The sequence below is a fragment of the Polypterus senegalus genome, unplaced genomic scaffold (assembly GCF_016835505.1).
Source record: "Polypterus senegalus isolate Bchr_013 unplaced genomic scaffold, ASM1683550v1 scaffold_453, whole genome shotgun sequence".
Taxonomy (NCBI): domain Eukaryota; kingdom Metazoa; phylum Chordata; class Cladistia; order Polypteriformes; family Polypteridae; genus Polypterus; species Polypterus senegalus.
In genome coordinates, this window is record NW_024386490.1 from 1 (window position 1) to 15,785 (window position 15,785).

Sequence of the window (15,785 nt, forward strand, 5' to 3'; positions counted from 1 at the left end):
TTGCCGATAGGGTTCTCGCCATGTCACTTCAGGCCACTAGATGCACGAGAACCACACGATCGACTTCAGGGTAGGATCTACGAGGAAATCCAATAGTGTGCAGACACTGGGCGGGCTCCCATTATTGAACTCGTAAATCTCAGAGGTGGCCTTGGGAGACTTGGATGTCCTGTTTCACCCGGAAACTCTACAGATTGAGGCACGGGCATCGCGTTATGTCAGTGCAAAAGTGCAGTTTTTGGGAGGCAAGCCTTGGAGATCAAGTTAAACCTTGTATCGATGGCTACATTCAGGTCACACATTGAAAACAATATTATTCCACGGAATTCAGAAATCAGCAGCAATCAACGGGTACTTAACGCCATGTCCTTTGATGCACATTTTTCCATTTGCAAAATTTTCCTCAAAGAAGAGTGAAAGACAAAATAAACAATTACAAACCAGGAATAACAAAGTCCTTCTCGGATACTCCCGCTGATAAGATTTTTGAAGTGTTACCCATGTTTAAAAGTCTGAAGAATGGGAGATTTGGATTCAGCATATTACCTATGCTGTGCTTGCCACTGTTGAGGTATGTAGCTGTGCCATCATCTGAAAGTTTTTCCAGAATCCCAAGGTATCTTCTGCATGGTTTTGTAAGAGATATGACCCGCAGCTAAAGATCTGCTTGTGTGCTTAGATAGCGAGCTTTTGTCTTCCTCACACAAGGCAATTCGATTCCTTATCTTTAATATGCAGAGCGTGGTACACAAGAGCGAGAGCCCTGAAAACTCCCAAAGAATTACCCCGGAAAAAAAACTCACAGCAGATACCATCGCAAACCCTCTGAAATCCTACCTAAGAGTTACATGCAACATCAGTACGGTTAAACCAGGGGGAACAGAGACAGGAAAGACACAACTTCTTTTTTAACCAAGCTCAGAGAGCCTGTACGAAACAGGCTGTGCAAAAATCTTTGAGACTCTTAACGGTCCTTCCACGGAAATCTTTAGTAAAAGGCGAAAGATTTATTCGGATGAAGGGAACCCAGAGCATGTGTGTTTGCCAGGAAGAAGAGAACACGGCCAGTGAGGCCTGCGCAGCTGACATCGACACCTTGTCAGACTTACAAAAAACTGAAGGTAGAAGGTGAGCGCAAAGGACAACTAGGTGAGGAGCACCAGAGAAGCATTAAAACAGTCGCAGCCAAAGGAATTTAGATTATATGGAACTGAATATGTTGAGTGTGCACACTCTGCAATGCATCATGGTAGGGGCAAGAAACCCCGCCCACCACCCAGAGATACAAAGAAACGCCACTTATGCTAATCAACATCTGAATTCTTGCAAGGCCTCTAGACAGAAGTCAGCTTGTCCTGGGATCCATCATATTTCCACTTCTCCTGATTTTCCGCTTCCTTGGGCCGCAAAAGGAACAACTGGAATAGACAATGACACGCCCAGAGCTGGTGAATTCTTCTTTACACCAATGTCCAGACCGTGCTTGCGATAGGGTTCTCGTCATGTCACTTCAGGCCACTAGATGCACGAGAACCACGATCGACTTCAAGGGTTAAGTGATCTATCGAGGAAATCCTAATAGTGTGCAGACACTGGGTGGGCTCCTCATTATTGAATCAGTCGAAATCTCAGAGGTGGGTTGGGACTTGGATGTCCTGTTTCACCCGGAAACTCTACAGATTGAGGCACGTGGCATCGCGTTATGTCAGTGCAAAAGTGCAGTGTTTGGGAGGCAAGCCTTGGAGATCAAGTTAAACCTTGTATCGATGGCTACATTCAGGTCACACATTGAAAACAATATTATTTCCACGGAATTCAGAAATCAGCAGCAATCAACGGGTACTTAAGCATCATGTCCTTTGATGCACATTTTTCCATTTTGCAAAATTTTCCTCAAAGAAGAGTGAAAGACAAAAATAAACAATTACAAACCAGGAATAACAAAGTCCTTCTCGGATACTCCCGCTGATAAGATTTTTGAAGTGTTACCCATGTTTAAAAGTCTGAAGAATGGGAGATTTGGATTCAGTATTACCTATGCTGTGCTTGCCACTGTTGAGGTATGTAGCTGTGCCATCATCTGAAAGTTTTCCAGAATCCCAAGGTATCTTCTGCATGGTTTTGTAAGAGATATGACCCAGCTAAAGATCTGCTTGTGTGCTTAGATAGCGAGCTTTATGTCTTCCTCACACAAGGCAATTCGATCCTTATCTTTAATATGCAGAGCGTCGGACACAAGGCGAGCCCTGAAACTCCCAAAGAATTACCGAAAAAAACTCACAGCAGATACCATCGAAACCCTCTGAAATCCTACCTAAGAGTTACATGCAACATCAGTACGGTTAAACCAGGGGAACAGAGACAGGAAAGACACAACTTCTTTTCAAGCTCAGAACAGGCTTCAAAAATTCTTGAGACCTTTAACGGTCCTCTCCACGGAAATCTTTAGTAAAAGGCGAAAGATTTTGATAAGGCGAGATGTGGAGGCAGGAATGTGGACCCCCAGTGAAGAGCGGCAGCGCCAGCGACCTGCAGCTACAAAACTGAAGTAACTTGTGCAAGACTATATGAACTGCAAGGACGAACGGCGGTTAATAGGACTAACTAGTGAGCACCGAAAGCATTAGAAAAGTCCCCAACGGAATTTAATTATATGACTGAATATGTTGATGACCTCTCACATCATGGTAGGGCCATGATCCTCGGCCACCCAGAGATAAGAAACGCATAGTAATCAAAGCTGTAATTCTTGCGGTCCTAATGATCAGAAGTCAGGTGGGTTATTTCCTGTTCCCCACTCGATTCGCTCTGGGATCAGAAAATGGGCACTAGACAATAGACCGTCGAGCTCGGTAACATTCTTTCACTGCCAACGTGCTGAGGGTTTGCATGTCATTAGCCATTTAGGTGCAAGCTTGAGACAAACCTGATCAAGGTAATTAGACACTGAAAACAATTATCTCAATATTGCTAGAGCATTGGGCTACCTCATGTAGTTGATATATTAAAAATTTTCCATGGGTCTTTCAAAACTTACAGAAAGGGAGAGCTGCATCGATCTAGTATAAGAATGCAGGTTCCATGGTTAGAAGTCAATGGAGATATTAAATCCTTATGTGTGCTACATTGAGGTTACACATTGAAAACAATATTATTTCCACGGAATTCAGAAATCAGCAGCAATCAACGGGTACTTAACGCATGTCCTTTGATGCACATTTTTCCATTTGCAAAATTTTCCTCAAAGAAGAGTGAAAGACAAAAATAAACAATTACAAACCAGGAATAACAAAGTCCTTCTCGGATACTCCCCGCTGATAAGATTTTTGAAGTGTTACCCATGTTTAAAAGTCTGAAGAATGGGAGATTTGGATTCAGCATATTACCTATGCTGTGCTTGCCACTGTTGAGGTATGTAGCTGTGCCATCATCTGAAAGTTTTCCAGAATCCCAAGGTATCTTCTGCATGGTTTTGTAAGAGATATGACCCAGCTAAAGATCTGCTTGTGTGCTTAGATAGCGAGCTTTATGTCTTCCTCACACAAGGCAATTCGATTCCTTATCTTTAATATGCAGAGCGTGCGTACACAAGAGCGAGAGCCCTGAAAACTCCCAAAGAATTACCCCGGAAAAAAACTCACAGCAGATACCATCGCAAACCCTCTGAAATCCTACCTAAGAGTTACATGCAACATCAGTACGGTTAAACCAGGGGGAACAGAGACAGGAAAGACACAACTTCTTTTTTTAACCAAGCTCAGAGAGCCTGTACGAAACAGGCTGTGCAAAAATTCTTTGAGACTCTTTAACGGTCCTCTCCACGGAAATCTTTAGTAAAAGCGAAAGATTTATTCGGGATGAAGGGAACCCAGAGCATGTGTGTTCGGCCAGAAGAAGAGAACACGGCCAGTGAGGCCTCGCAGCTGACATGCGACACCTTGTCAGACTTACAAAAAAATGAAGGTAGAAGGTGAGCGCAAAGGACAACTAGGTGAGGAGCACCAGAGAAGCATTAAAACAGTGCAGCCAAAGGAATTTAGATTATATGGAACTGAATATGGACACTCTAGACATCATGGTGGGGGCAAGAAACTCCCCGCCCACCACCCAGAGATACAAAGAAACATGCTTATGCTAATCAACATCAGATTCTTGCAAGGCCTCTAGACAGTCAGCTTGTCCTGGTATCCATCGCTATTTCCACTTCTCCTGATTTTTCCGCTTCCTTGGGCGCAAAGGAACAACTGGAATAGACAATGAACCGTCCAGAGCTGGTGAATTCTTCTTTACACCAATGTCCAGACGTGCTTGCCGATAGGGGTTCTCGTCATGTCACTTCAGGCCACTAGATGCACGAGGAACCACCAATCGACTTCAAGGGTTAAGTGATCTGTCGAGTGAAATCCTAATAGTTATGCAGACACTGCAGTGGGCTCCTCATTATTGAATCGATCCAAATCTCAGAGGTGGGTTGGGACTTGGATGTCCTATTCACGGAAACTCTACAGATTGAGGCGCGCAGCATCGCGTTATGTCAGTTCACAAAAGTGCAGTGTTTTGGAGGCAGAGCCTTGGAAGTCCAGTTAAACCGTGTATCGATGGCTACATTCAGGTCACACATTGAAAACAATATTATTTCCACGAATTTAGAAATCAGCAGCAATCAGCGGGGTATGGCGCCATGTCGCTTTGATGCACATTTTTCCATTTTGCTAAATTTTCCTCAAAGAAGAGCGAAGGACAAAAAATAAACAATTACAAACCAGGAATAACAAAGTCAACTTCTCGGATACTCCCGCTGATAAGATTTTTGAAGTGTTACCCATGTTTAAAAAGTCTGAAGAATGGGAGATTTGGATTCAGCATATTACCTATCCTGTGCTTGCCACTGTTGAGGTATGTATCTGTGCCATCATCTGAAAGTTTTTCCAGAATCCCAAGGTATCTTCTGCATGGTTTTGTAAGAGATGACCGCTAAAGATGCTTGTGTGCTTAGATAGCGAGCTTTATGTCTTCCTCACACAAGGCAATTCGATTCCTTATCTTTAATATGCAGAGCGTGCGTACACAAGAGCGAGAGCCCTGAAAACTCCCAAAGAATTGCCCCGGAAAAAAAACTCACAGCAGATACCATCGCAAACCCTCTGAAATCCTACCTAAGAGTTACATGCAACATCAGTACGGTTAAACCAGGGGGAACAGAGACAGGAAAGACACAACTTCTTTTTAACCAAGCTCAGAGAGCCTGTCGAAACAGGCTGTGCAAAATTCTTTGAGACTCTTTAACGGTCCTCTCCACGAAATCTTTAGTAAAAGGCGAAAGATTTATTCGGGATGAAGGAACCCAGAGCATGTGTGTTGCGGCCAGGAAGAAGAGACACGGCCAGTGAGGCCTGCGCAGCTGACATGCGACACCTTGTCAGACTTACAAAAAAACTGAAGGTAGAAGGTGAGCGCCAAAGGACAACTAGGTGAGGAGCACCAGAGAAGCATTAAAACAGTCGCAGCCAAAGGAATTTAGATTATATGGAACTGAATATGTTGAGTGTGCACACTCTGCAATGCATCATGGGTAGGGCAAGAAACTCCCGCCCACCACCCAGAGATACAAAGAAACGCCACTTATGCTAATCAACATCTGAATTCTTGCAAGGCCTCTAGACAGAAGTCAGCTTGTCCTGGGTATCCATCGCTATTTCCACTTCTCCTGATTTTCCGCTTCCTTGGGCGCAAAGGGAACAACTGGAATAGACAATAGACACGTCCAGAGCTGGTGAATTCTTCTTTACACCAATGTCCAGACCGTGCTTGCCGATAGGGTTCTCGTCATGTCACTTCAGGCCACTAGATGCACGAGAACCACACGATCGACTTCAAGGGTTAAGTGATCTATCGAGTGAAATCCTAATAGTGTGCAGACACTGGGTGGGCTCCTCATTATTGAATCAGTCGAAATCTCAGAGGTGGGTTGGGACTTGGATGTCCTGTTTCACCGGAAACTCTACAGATTGAGGCAGTGGCATCGCGTTATGTCAGTGCAAAAGTGCAGTGTTTGGGAGGCAAGCCTTGGAGATCAAGTTAAACCTTGTATCGATGGCTACATTCAGGTCACACATTGAAAACAATATTATTTCCACGAATTCAGAAATCAGCAGCAATCAACGGGTACTTAACGCCATGTCCTTTGATGCACATTTTCCATTTTGCAAAATTTTCCTCAAAGAAGAGTGAAAGACAAAATAAACAATTACAAACCAGGAATAACAAAGTCCTTCTCGGATACTCCCCGCTGATAAGATTTTTGAAGTGTTACCCATGTTTAAAAGTCTGAAGAATGGGAGATTTGGATTCAGCATATTACCTATGCTGTGCTTGCCACTGTTGAGGTATGTAGCTGTGCCATCATCTGAAAGTTTTCCAGAATCCCAAGGTATCTTCTGCATGGTTTTGTAAGAGATATGACCCGCAGCTAAAGATCTGCTTGTGTGCTTAGATAGCGAGCTTTATGTCTTCCTCACACAAGGCAATTCGATTCCTTATCTTTAATATGCAGAGCGTGCGTACACAAGAGCGAGAGCCCTGAAAACTCCCAAAGAATTACCCCGGAAAAAAAACTCACAGCAGATACCATCGCAAACCCTCTGAAATCCTACCTAAGAGTTACATGCAACATCAGTACGGTTAAACCAGGGGGAACAGAGACAGGAAAGACACAACTTCTTTTTAACCAAGCTCAGAGAGCCTGTACGAAACAGGCTGTGCAAAATTCTTTGAGACTCTTTAACGGTCCTCTCCACGGAAATCTTTAGTAAAAGGCGAAAGATTTATTCGGGATGAAGGGAACCCAGAGCATGTGTGTTGCGCCAGGAAGAAGAGAACACGGCCAGTGAGGCTCTGCCAGCTGACATGCGACACCTTGTCAGACTTACAAAAAAACTGAAGGTAGAAGGTGAGCGCCAAAGGACAACTAGGTGAGGAGCACCAGAGAAGCATTAAAACAGTCGCAGCCAAAGGAATTTAGATTATATGGAACTGAATATGTTGAGTGTGCACACTCTGCAATGCATCATGGGTAGGGCAAGAAACTCCCACCACCACCCAGAGATACAAAGAACGCCACTTATGCTAATCAACATCTGAATTCTTGCAAGGCCTCTAGACAGAAGTCAGCTTGTCCTGGGTATCCATCGCTATTTCCACTTCTCCTGATTTTCCCTTCCTTGGGCGCAAAAGGAACAACTGGAATAGACAATAGACACGTCAGAGCTGGTGAATTCTTCTTTACACCAATGTCCAGACCGTGCTTGCCGATAGGGTTCTCGTCATGTCACTTCAGGCCACTAGATGCACGAGAACCACACGATCGACTTCAAGGGTTAAGTGATCTATCGAGTGAAATCCTAATAGTGTGCAGACACTGGGTGGGCTCCTCATTATTGAATCAGTCGAAATCTCAGAGGTGGGTTGGGACTTGGATGTCCTGTTTCACCCGGAAACTCTACAGATTGAGGCACGTGGCATCAGCGTTATGTCAGTGCAAAAGTGCAGTGTTTGGGAGGCAAGCCTTGGAGATCAAGTTAAACCTTGTATCGATGGCTACATTCAGGTCACACATTGAAAACAATATTATTTCCACGAATTCAGAAATCAGCAGCAATCACGGGTACTTAACGCCATGTCCTTTGATGCACATTTTTCCATTTTGCAAAATTTTCCTCAAAGAAGAGTGAAAGACAAAATAAACAATTACAAACCAGGAATAACAAAGTCCTTCTCGGATACTCCCGCTGATAAGATTTTTGAAGTGTTACCCATGTTTAAAAGTCTGAAGAATGGAGATTTGGATTCAGCATATTACCTATGCTGTGCTTGCCACTGTTGAGGTATGTAGCTGTGCCATCATCTGAAAGTTTTCCAGAATCCCAAGGTATCTTCTGCATGGTTTTGTAAGAGATATGACCCGCAGCTAAAGATCTGCTTGTGTGCTTAGATAGCGAGCTTTATGTCTTCCTCACACAAGGCAATTCGATTCCTTATCTTTAATATGCAGAGCGTGCTTACACAAGAGCGAGAGCCCTGAAAACTCCCAAAGAATTACCCCGGAAAAAAAACTCACAGCAGATACCATCGCAAACCCTCTGAAATCCTACCAAGAGTTACATGCAACATCAGTACGGTTAAACCAGGGGAACAGAGACAGGAAAGACACAACTTCTTTTTAACCAAGCTCAGAGAGCCTGTACGAAACAGGCTGAGCAAAAATTCTTTGAGACTCTTTAACGGTCCTCCCCACGGAAATCTTTAGTAAAGGCGAAAGATTTATTCGGGATGAAGGAACCCAGAGCATGTGTGTTGGCCAGGAAGAGAGAACACGGCCAGTGAGGCCTGCGCAGCTGACATGCGACACCTTGTCAGACTTACAAAAAACTGAAGGTAGAAGGTGAGCCAAAGGACAACTAGGTGAGGAGCACCAGAGAAGCATTAAAACAGTCGCAGCCAAAGGAATTTAGATTATATGGAACTGAATATGTTGAGTGTGCACACTCTGCAATGCATCATGGGTAGGGCAGAAACTCCCGCCCACCACCCAGAGATACAAAGAAACGCCACTTATGCTAATCAACATCTGAATTCTTGCAAGGCCTCTAGACAGAAGTCAGCTTGTCCTGGTATCCATCGCTATTTCCACTTCTCCTGATTTTCCGCTTCCTTGGGCCGCAAAAGGGAACAACTGGAATAGACAATAGACACGTCCAGAGCTGGTGAATTCTTCTTTACACCAATGTCCAGACCGTGCTTGCCGATAGGGTTCTCGTCATGTCACTTCAGGCCACTAGATGCACGAGAACCACGATCGACTTCAAGGGTTAAGTGATCTATCGAGTGAAATCCTAATAGTGTGCAGACACTGGGTGGGCTCCTCATTATTGAATCAGTCGAAATCTCAGAGGTGGGTTGGGACTTGGATGTCCTGTTTCACCCGGAAACTCTACAGATTGAGGCCGTGGCATCGCGTTATGTCAGTGCAAAAGTGCAGTGTTTGGGAGGCAAGCCTTGGAGATCAAGTTAAACCTTGTATCGATGGCTACATTCAGGTCACACATTGAAAACAATATTATTTCCACGAATTCAGAAATCAGCAGCAATCAACGGGTACTTAAACGCCATGTCCTTTGATGCACATTTTTCCATTTTGCAAAATTTTCCTCAAAGAAGAGTGAAAGACAAAAATAAACAATTACAAACCAGGAATAACAAAGTCCTTCTCGGATACTCCCCGCTGATAAGATTTTTGAAGTGTTACCCATGTTTAAAAGTCTGAAGAATGGGAGATTTGGATTCAGCATATTACCTATGCTGTGCTTGCCACTGTTGAGGTATGTAGCTGTGCCATCATCTGAAAGTTTTCCAGAATCCCAAGGTATCTTCTGCATGGTTTTGTAAGAGATATGACCCGCAGCTAAAGATCTGCTTGTGTGCTTAGATAGCGAGCTTTATGTCTTCCTCACACAAGGCAATTCGATTCCTTATCTTTAATATGCAGAGCGTGCGTACACAAGAGCGAGAGCCCTGAAAACTCCCAAAGAATTACCCCGAAAAAACTCACAGCAGATACCATCGCAAACCCTCTGAAATCCTACCTAAGAGTTACATGCAACATCAGTACGGTTAAACCAGGGGGAACAGAGACAGGAAAGACACAACTTCTTTTTTTAAACAAGCTCAGAGAGCCTGTACGAAACAGGCTGTGCAAAATTCTTTGAGACTCTTTAACGGTCCTCTCCACGGAAATCTTTAGTAAAAGGCGAAAGATTTATTCGGGATGAAGGAACCCAGAGCATGTGTGTTGCGGCCAGGAAGAAGAGAACACGGCCAGTGAGGCCTGCGCAGCTGACATGCGACACCTTGTCAGACTTACAAAAAAACTGAAGGTAGAAGGTGAGCCAAAGGACAACTAGGTGAGGAGCACCAGAGAAGCATTAAAACAGTCGCAGCCAAAGGAATTTAGATTATATGGAACTGAATATGTTGAGTGTGCACACTCTGCAATGCATCATGGGTAGGGGCAAGAAACTCCCGCCACCACCCAGAGATACAAAGAAACGCCACTTATGCTAATCAACATCTGAATTCTTGCAAGGCCTCTAGACAGAAGTCAGCTTGTCCTGGGTATCCATCGCTATTTCCACTTCTCCTGATTTTCCGCTTCCTTGGGCCGCAAAGGGAACAACTGGAATAGACAATAGACACGTCCAGAGCTGGTGAATTCTTCTTTACACCAATGTCCAGACCGTGCTTGCCGATAGGGTTCTCGTCATGTCACTTCAGGCCACTAGATGCACGAGAACCACACGATCGACTTCAAGGGTTAAGTGATCTATCGAGTGAAATCCTAATAGTGTGCAGACACTGGGTGGGCTCCTCATTATTGAATCAGTCGAAATCTCAGAGGTGGGTTGGGACTTGGATGTCCTGTTTCACCCGGAAACTCTACAGATTGAGGCACGTGGCATCGCGTTATGTCAGTGCAAAGTGCAGTGTTTGGGAGGCAAGCCTTGGAGATCAAGTTAAACCTTGTATCGATGGCTACATTCAGGTCACACTTGAAAACAATATTATTTCCACGAATTCAGAAATCAGCAGCAATCAACGGGGTACTTAACGCCATGTCCTTTGATGCACATTTTTCCATTTGCAAAATTTTCCTCAAAGAAGAGTGAAAGACAAAATAAACAATTACAAACCAGGAATAACAAAGTCCTTCTCGGATACTCCCGCTGATAAGATTTTTGAAGTGTTACCCATGTTTAAAAGTCTGAAGAATGGGAGATTTGGATTCAGCATATTACCTATGCTGTGCTTGCCACTGTTGAGGTATGTAGCTGTGCCATCATCTGAAAGTTTTCCAGAATCCCAAGGTATCTTCTGCATGGTTTTGTAAGAGATATGACCCGCAGCTAAAGATCTGCTTGTGTGCTTAGATAGCGAGCTTTATGTCTTCCTCACACAAGGCAATTCGATTCCTTATCTTTAATATGCAGGCGTGCGTACACAAGAGCGAGAGCCCTGAAAACTCCCAAAAATTACCCGGAAAAAACTCACAGCAGATACCATCGAAACCCTCTGAAATCCTACCTAAGAGTTACATGCAACATCAGTACGGTTAAACCAGGGGAACAGAGACAGGAAAGACACAACTTCTTTTTAACCAAGCTCAGAGAGCCTGTACTGAAACAGGCTGTGCAAAATTCTTTGAGACTCTTTAACGGTCCTCTCCCCGGAAATCTTTAGTAAAAGGCGAAAGATTTATTCGGGATGAAGGAACCCAGAGCATGTGTGTTGCGGCCAGGAAGAAGAGAACACGGCCAGTGAGGCCTGCGCTGACATGCGACACCTTGTCAGACTTACAAAAACTGAAGGTAGAAGGTGGCCAAAGGACAACTAGGTGAGGAGCACCAGAAGCATTAAAACAGTCGCAGCCAAAGGAATTTAGATTATATGGAACTGAATATGTTGAGTGTGCACACTCTGCAATGCATCATGGGTAGGGGCAAGAAACTCCCGCCCACCACCCAGAGATACAAAGAAACGCCACTTATGCTAATCAACATCTGAATTCTTGCAAGGCCTCTAGACAGAAGTCAGCTTGTCCTGGGTATCCATCGCTATTTCCACTTCTCCTGATTTTCCGCTTCCTTGGGCCGCAAAGGGAACAACTGGAATAGACAATAGACACGTCCAGAGCTGGTGAATTCTTCTTTACACCAATGTCCAGACCGTGCTTGCCGATAGGGTTCTCGTCATGTCACTTCAGGCCACTAGATGCACGAGAACCACACGATCGACTTCAAGGGTTAAGTGATCTATCGAGTGAAATCCTAATAGTGTGCAGACACTGGGTGGGCTCCTCATTATTGAATCAGTCGAAATCTCAGAGGTGGGTTGGGACTTGGATGTCCTGTTTCACCCGGAAACTCTACAGATTGAGGCACGTGGCATCGCGTTATGTCAGTGCAAAAGTGCAGTGTTTGGGAGGCAAGCCTTGGAGATCAAGTTAAACCTTGTATCGATGGCTACATTCAGGTCACACATTGAAAACAATATTATTTCCACGGAATTCAGAAATCAGCAGCAATCAACGGGGTACTTAAACGCCATGTCCTTTGATGCACATTTTCCATTTTGCAAAATTTTCCTCAAAGAAGAGTGAAAGACAAAAATAAACAATTACAAACCAGGAATAACAAAGTCCTTCTCGGATACTCCCCGCTGATAAGATTTTTGAAGTGTTACCCATGTTTAAAAGTCTGAAGAATGGGAGATTTGGATTCAGCATATTACCTATGCTGTGCTTGCCACTGTTGAGGTATGTAGCTGTGCCATCATCTGAAAGTTTTTCCAGAATCCCAAGGTATCTTCTGCATGGTTTTGTAAGAGATATGACCCGCAGCTAAAGATCTGCTTGTGTGCTTAGATAGCGAGCTTTATGTCTTCCTCACACAAGGCAATTCGATTCCTTATCTTTAATATGCAGCGCGTGCGTACACAAGAGCGAGAGCCCTGAAAACTCCCAAAGAATTACCCGGAAAAAACTCACAGCAGATACCATGCAAACCCTCTGAAATCCTACCTAAGAGTTACATGCAACATCAGTACGGTTAAACCAGGGGAACAGAGACAGGAAAGACACAACTTCTTTTTAACCAAGCTCAGAGAGCCTGTACAAAACAGGCTGTGCAAAAATTCTTTGAGACTCTTTAACGGTCCTCTCCACGGAAATCTTTAGTAAAAGGCGAAAGATTTATTCGGGATGAAGGAACCCAGAGCATGTGTGTTGCGGCCAGGAAGAAAGAACACGGCCAGTGAGGCCTGCAGCTGACATCGACACCTTGTCAGACTTACAAAAACTGAAGGTAGAAGGTGGCGCAAAGGACAACTAGGTGAGGAGCACCAGAGAAGCATTAAAACAGTCGCAGCCAAAGGAATTTAGATTATATGGAACTGAATATGTTGAGTGTGCACACTCTGCAATGCATCATGGGTAGGGCAAGAAACTCCCGCCACCACCCAGAGATACAAAGAAACGCCACTTATGCTAATCAACATCTGAATTCTTGCAAGGCCTCTAGACAGAAGTCAGCTTGTCCTGGGTATCCATCGCTATTTCCACTTCTCCTGATTTTCCCGCTTCCTTGGGCCGCAAAAGGGAACAACTGGAATAGACAATAGACACGTCCAGAGCTGGTGAATTCTTCTTTACACCAATGTCCAGACCGTGCTTGCCGATGAGGGTTCTCGTCATGTCACTTCAGGCCACTAGATGCACGAGAACCACACGATCGACTTCAAGGGTTAAGTGATCTATCGAGTGAAATCCTAATAGTGTGCAGACACTGGGTGGGCTCCTCATTATTGAATCAGTCGAAATCTCAGAGGTGGGTTGGGACTTGGATGTCCTGTTTCACCCGAAACTCTACAGATTGAGGCACGTGGCATCGCGTTATGTCAGTGCAAAAGTGCAGTGTTTGGGAGGCAAGCCTTGGAGATCAAGTTAAACCTTGTATCGATGGCTACATTCAGGTCACACATTGAAAACAATATTATTTCCACGAATTCAGAAATCAGCAGCAATCAACGGGTACTTAAGCCATGTCCTTTGATGCACATTTTCCATTTTGCAAAATTTTCCTCAAAGAAGAGTGAAAGACAAAAATAAACAATTACAAACCAGGAATAACAAAGTCCTTCTCGGATACTCCCCGCTGATAAGATTTTTGAAGTGTTACCCATGTTTAAAAGTCTGAAGAATGGGAGATTTGGATTCAGCATATTACCTATGCTGTGCTTGCCACTGTTGAGGTATGTAGCTGTGCCATCATCTGAAAGTTTTCCAGAATCCCAAGGTATCTTCTGCATGGTTTTGTAAGAGATATGACCCGCAGCTAAAGATCTGCTTGTGTGCTTAGATAGCGAGCTTTATGTCTTCCTCACACAAGGCAATTCGATTCCTTATCTTTAATATGCAGGCGTGCGTACACAAGAGCGAGAGCCCTGAAAACTCCCAAAGAATTACCCGGAAAAAAACTCACAGCAGATACCATCGAAACCCTCTGAAATCCTACCTAAGAGTTACATGCAACATCAGTGCGGTTAAACCAGGGGAACAGAGACAGGAAAGACACAACTTCTTTTTAACCAAGCTCAGAGAGCCTGTAGAAACAGGCTGTGCAAAAATTCTTTGAGACTCTTTAACGGTCCTCTCCACGGAAATCTTTAGTAAAAGCGAAAGATTTATTCGGGATGAAGGGAACCCAGAGCATGTGTGTTGCGGCCAGGAAGAAGAGAACACGGCCAGTGAGGCCTGCGCAGCTGACATGCGACACCTTGTCAGACTTACAAAAAAACTGAAGGTAGAAGGTGGCGCCAAAGGACAACTAGGGGAGGAACACCAGAGAAGCATTAAAACAGTCGCAGCCAAAGGAATTTAGATTATATGGAACTGAATATGTTGAGTGTGCACACTCTGCAATGCATCATGGGTAGGGGCAAGAAACTCCCGCCCACCACCCAGAGATACAAAGAAACGCCACTTATGCTAATCAACATCTGAATTCTTGCAAGGCCTCTAGACAGAAGTCAGCTTGTCCTGGTATCCATCGCTATTTCCACTTCTCCTGATTTTCCCGCTTCCTTGGGCCGCAAAGGGAACAACTGGAATAGACAATGACACCGTCCAGAGCTGGTGAATTCTTCTTTACCCAATGTCAACCGGCTTCCATGGGGGGGTCATTTCCCAGGCCCCTTTGGGAAAACCCCCCCTTCAGGGTTAGTGTTTGGGGAAAAAATTGGGAGTGGGGGGCCCCTTTTTAATCAGTAAACTGATTTGGGTTATTTTGTTTCACCGGAAACCTTAAATTCGGGGCCCCTTTTGGGGGGAAAACGGGGGTTTTAGGCAAACCGGGGACATTTCCATTTTGGGAAAAAAAAAAAAAAATTTTTTCCCAAAAAATCCCAATCGCGGGGGGTTTTAAAGCCCATGTTTTAGCTTTTTTTTAAATTTTCCCAAAAAAAACTAAAATACAAACCGGAAAAACAAATTTTAATCCCCTTTTTAGTTTTTAAATCTGAAAAAACAAAATGGGTTTTTTTTTAATAACGCCATTTGGGATTCTTATTCTAAAATTGAAGTCCAAGGAGACCCTGTTTTTAAAGAATTCCCGAAAAAACTACAGAGTATGAAACCCCCTTTTTCCCCAGAGACATCAACATCAAACGTTAAAAAGGGAAACAGGGGGACACAAACCAAACGCCCCAAAAAATACGTGAAAAAAACTGCAAAATCTTGAACCTTTAAATCCTTTCCCCAAATTTTGTAAAAAGGAATGGGGTTAAAGGGAACAGAGCAGGAAGCCAGAAAACAGCCCGGAGGGCCCGCCAGAGCAGGCTGCAAAACCTTTGGACTTCAAAAACTAAATAGAAAGGCAAAGAAATCGGGGGAGAGACCAGAAGCATTAAAGTGCAGAAGAGAAAAACCCAAGGACTGAGTTTATTGCACACTGTATGCTCAACAAAAACTGGGAGGGCCCAGAGAAAAGCAAGGGAAGCTAAAACATTAAATCGTGCAAGTTAGAAGAATAATTGTAGGTATCCTCGCTATTTTTCCCCCGGGGCCCCCTCCCACCAAGGGAAAAACAAAAGCATAGCATCCAATAAATTTTCTTAACCCCTGGCAGAGCGCTTGCCTGGGTTCTCCTTTTCCAATTTCCCTGATTTCGCAACCAAAT

The 15,785-nt window shown here is 44.2% G+C and overlaps 9 non-coding genes and 1 pseudogene across 9 annotated transcripts; all 10 read right to left on the bottom strand.

The window, feature by feature from the left end:
• Window positions 1–923: 923 nt before the first annotated feature.
• Window positions 924–1,035, bottom strand: LOC120522730. Its single transcript, XR_005632505.1, has one exon. It is a non-coding gene; the product is annotated as a U5 spliceosomal RNA (small nuclear RNA).
• Window positions 1,036–2,378: 1,343 nt separating this feature from the next.
• Window positions 2,379–2,482, bottom strand: LOC120522734 (annotated as a pseudogene).
• A 1,280-nt stretch (window positions 2,483–3,762) lies between these two features.
• LOC120522727 lies at window positions 3,763–3,877 on the bottom strand. The gene has a single exon (XR_005632502.1). It is a non-coding gene; the product is annotated as a U5 spliceosomal RNA (small nuclear RNA).
• A 1,364-nt stretch (window positions 3,878–5,241) lies between these two features.
• On the bottom strand, window positions 5,242–5,353 carry LOC120522733. Its single transcript, XR_005632508.1, has one exon. It is a non-coding gene; the product is annotated as a U5 spliceosomal RNA (small nuclear RNA).
• A 1,385-nt stretch (window positions 5,354–6,738) lies between these two features.
• Window positions 6,739–6,853, bottom strand: LOC120522725. Its single transcript, XR_005632500.1, has one exon. It is a non-coding gene; the product is annotated as a U5 spliceosomal RNA (small nuclear RNA).
• Window positions 6,854–8,233: 1,380 nt separating this feature from the next.
• LOC120522732 lies at window positions 8,234–8,347 on the bottom strand. Its single transcript, XR_005632507.1, has one exon. It is a non-coding gene; the product is annotated as a U5 spliceosomal RNA (small nuclear RNA).
• A 1,381-nt stretch (window positions 8,348–9,728) lies between these two features.
• LOC120522728 lies at window positions 9,729–9,842 on the bottom strand. The gene has a single exon (XR_005632503.1). It is a non-coding gene; the product is annotated as a U5 spliceosomal RNA (small nuclear RNA).
• Window positions 9,843–11,221: 1,379 nt separating this feature from the next.
• LOC120522729 lies at window positions 11,222–11,335 on the bottom strand. Its single transcript, XR_005632504.1, has one exon. It is a non-coding gene; the product is annotated as a U5 spliceosomal RNA (small nuclear RNA).
• Window positions 11,336–12,715: 1,380 nt separating this feature from the next.
• On the bottom strand, window positions 12,716–12,830 carry LOC120522724. Its single transcript, XR_005632499.1, has one exon. It is a non-coding gene; the product is annotated as a U5 spliceosomal RNA (small nuclear RNA).
• A 1,377-nt stretch (window positions 12,831–14,207) lies between these two features.
• Window positions 14,208–14,321, bottom strand: LOC120522726. The gene has a single exon (XR_005632501.1). It is a non-coding gene; the product is annotated as a U5 spliceosomal RNA (small nuclear RNA).
• Between the last annotated feature and the right edge of the window lie 1,464 nt (window positions 14,322–15,785).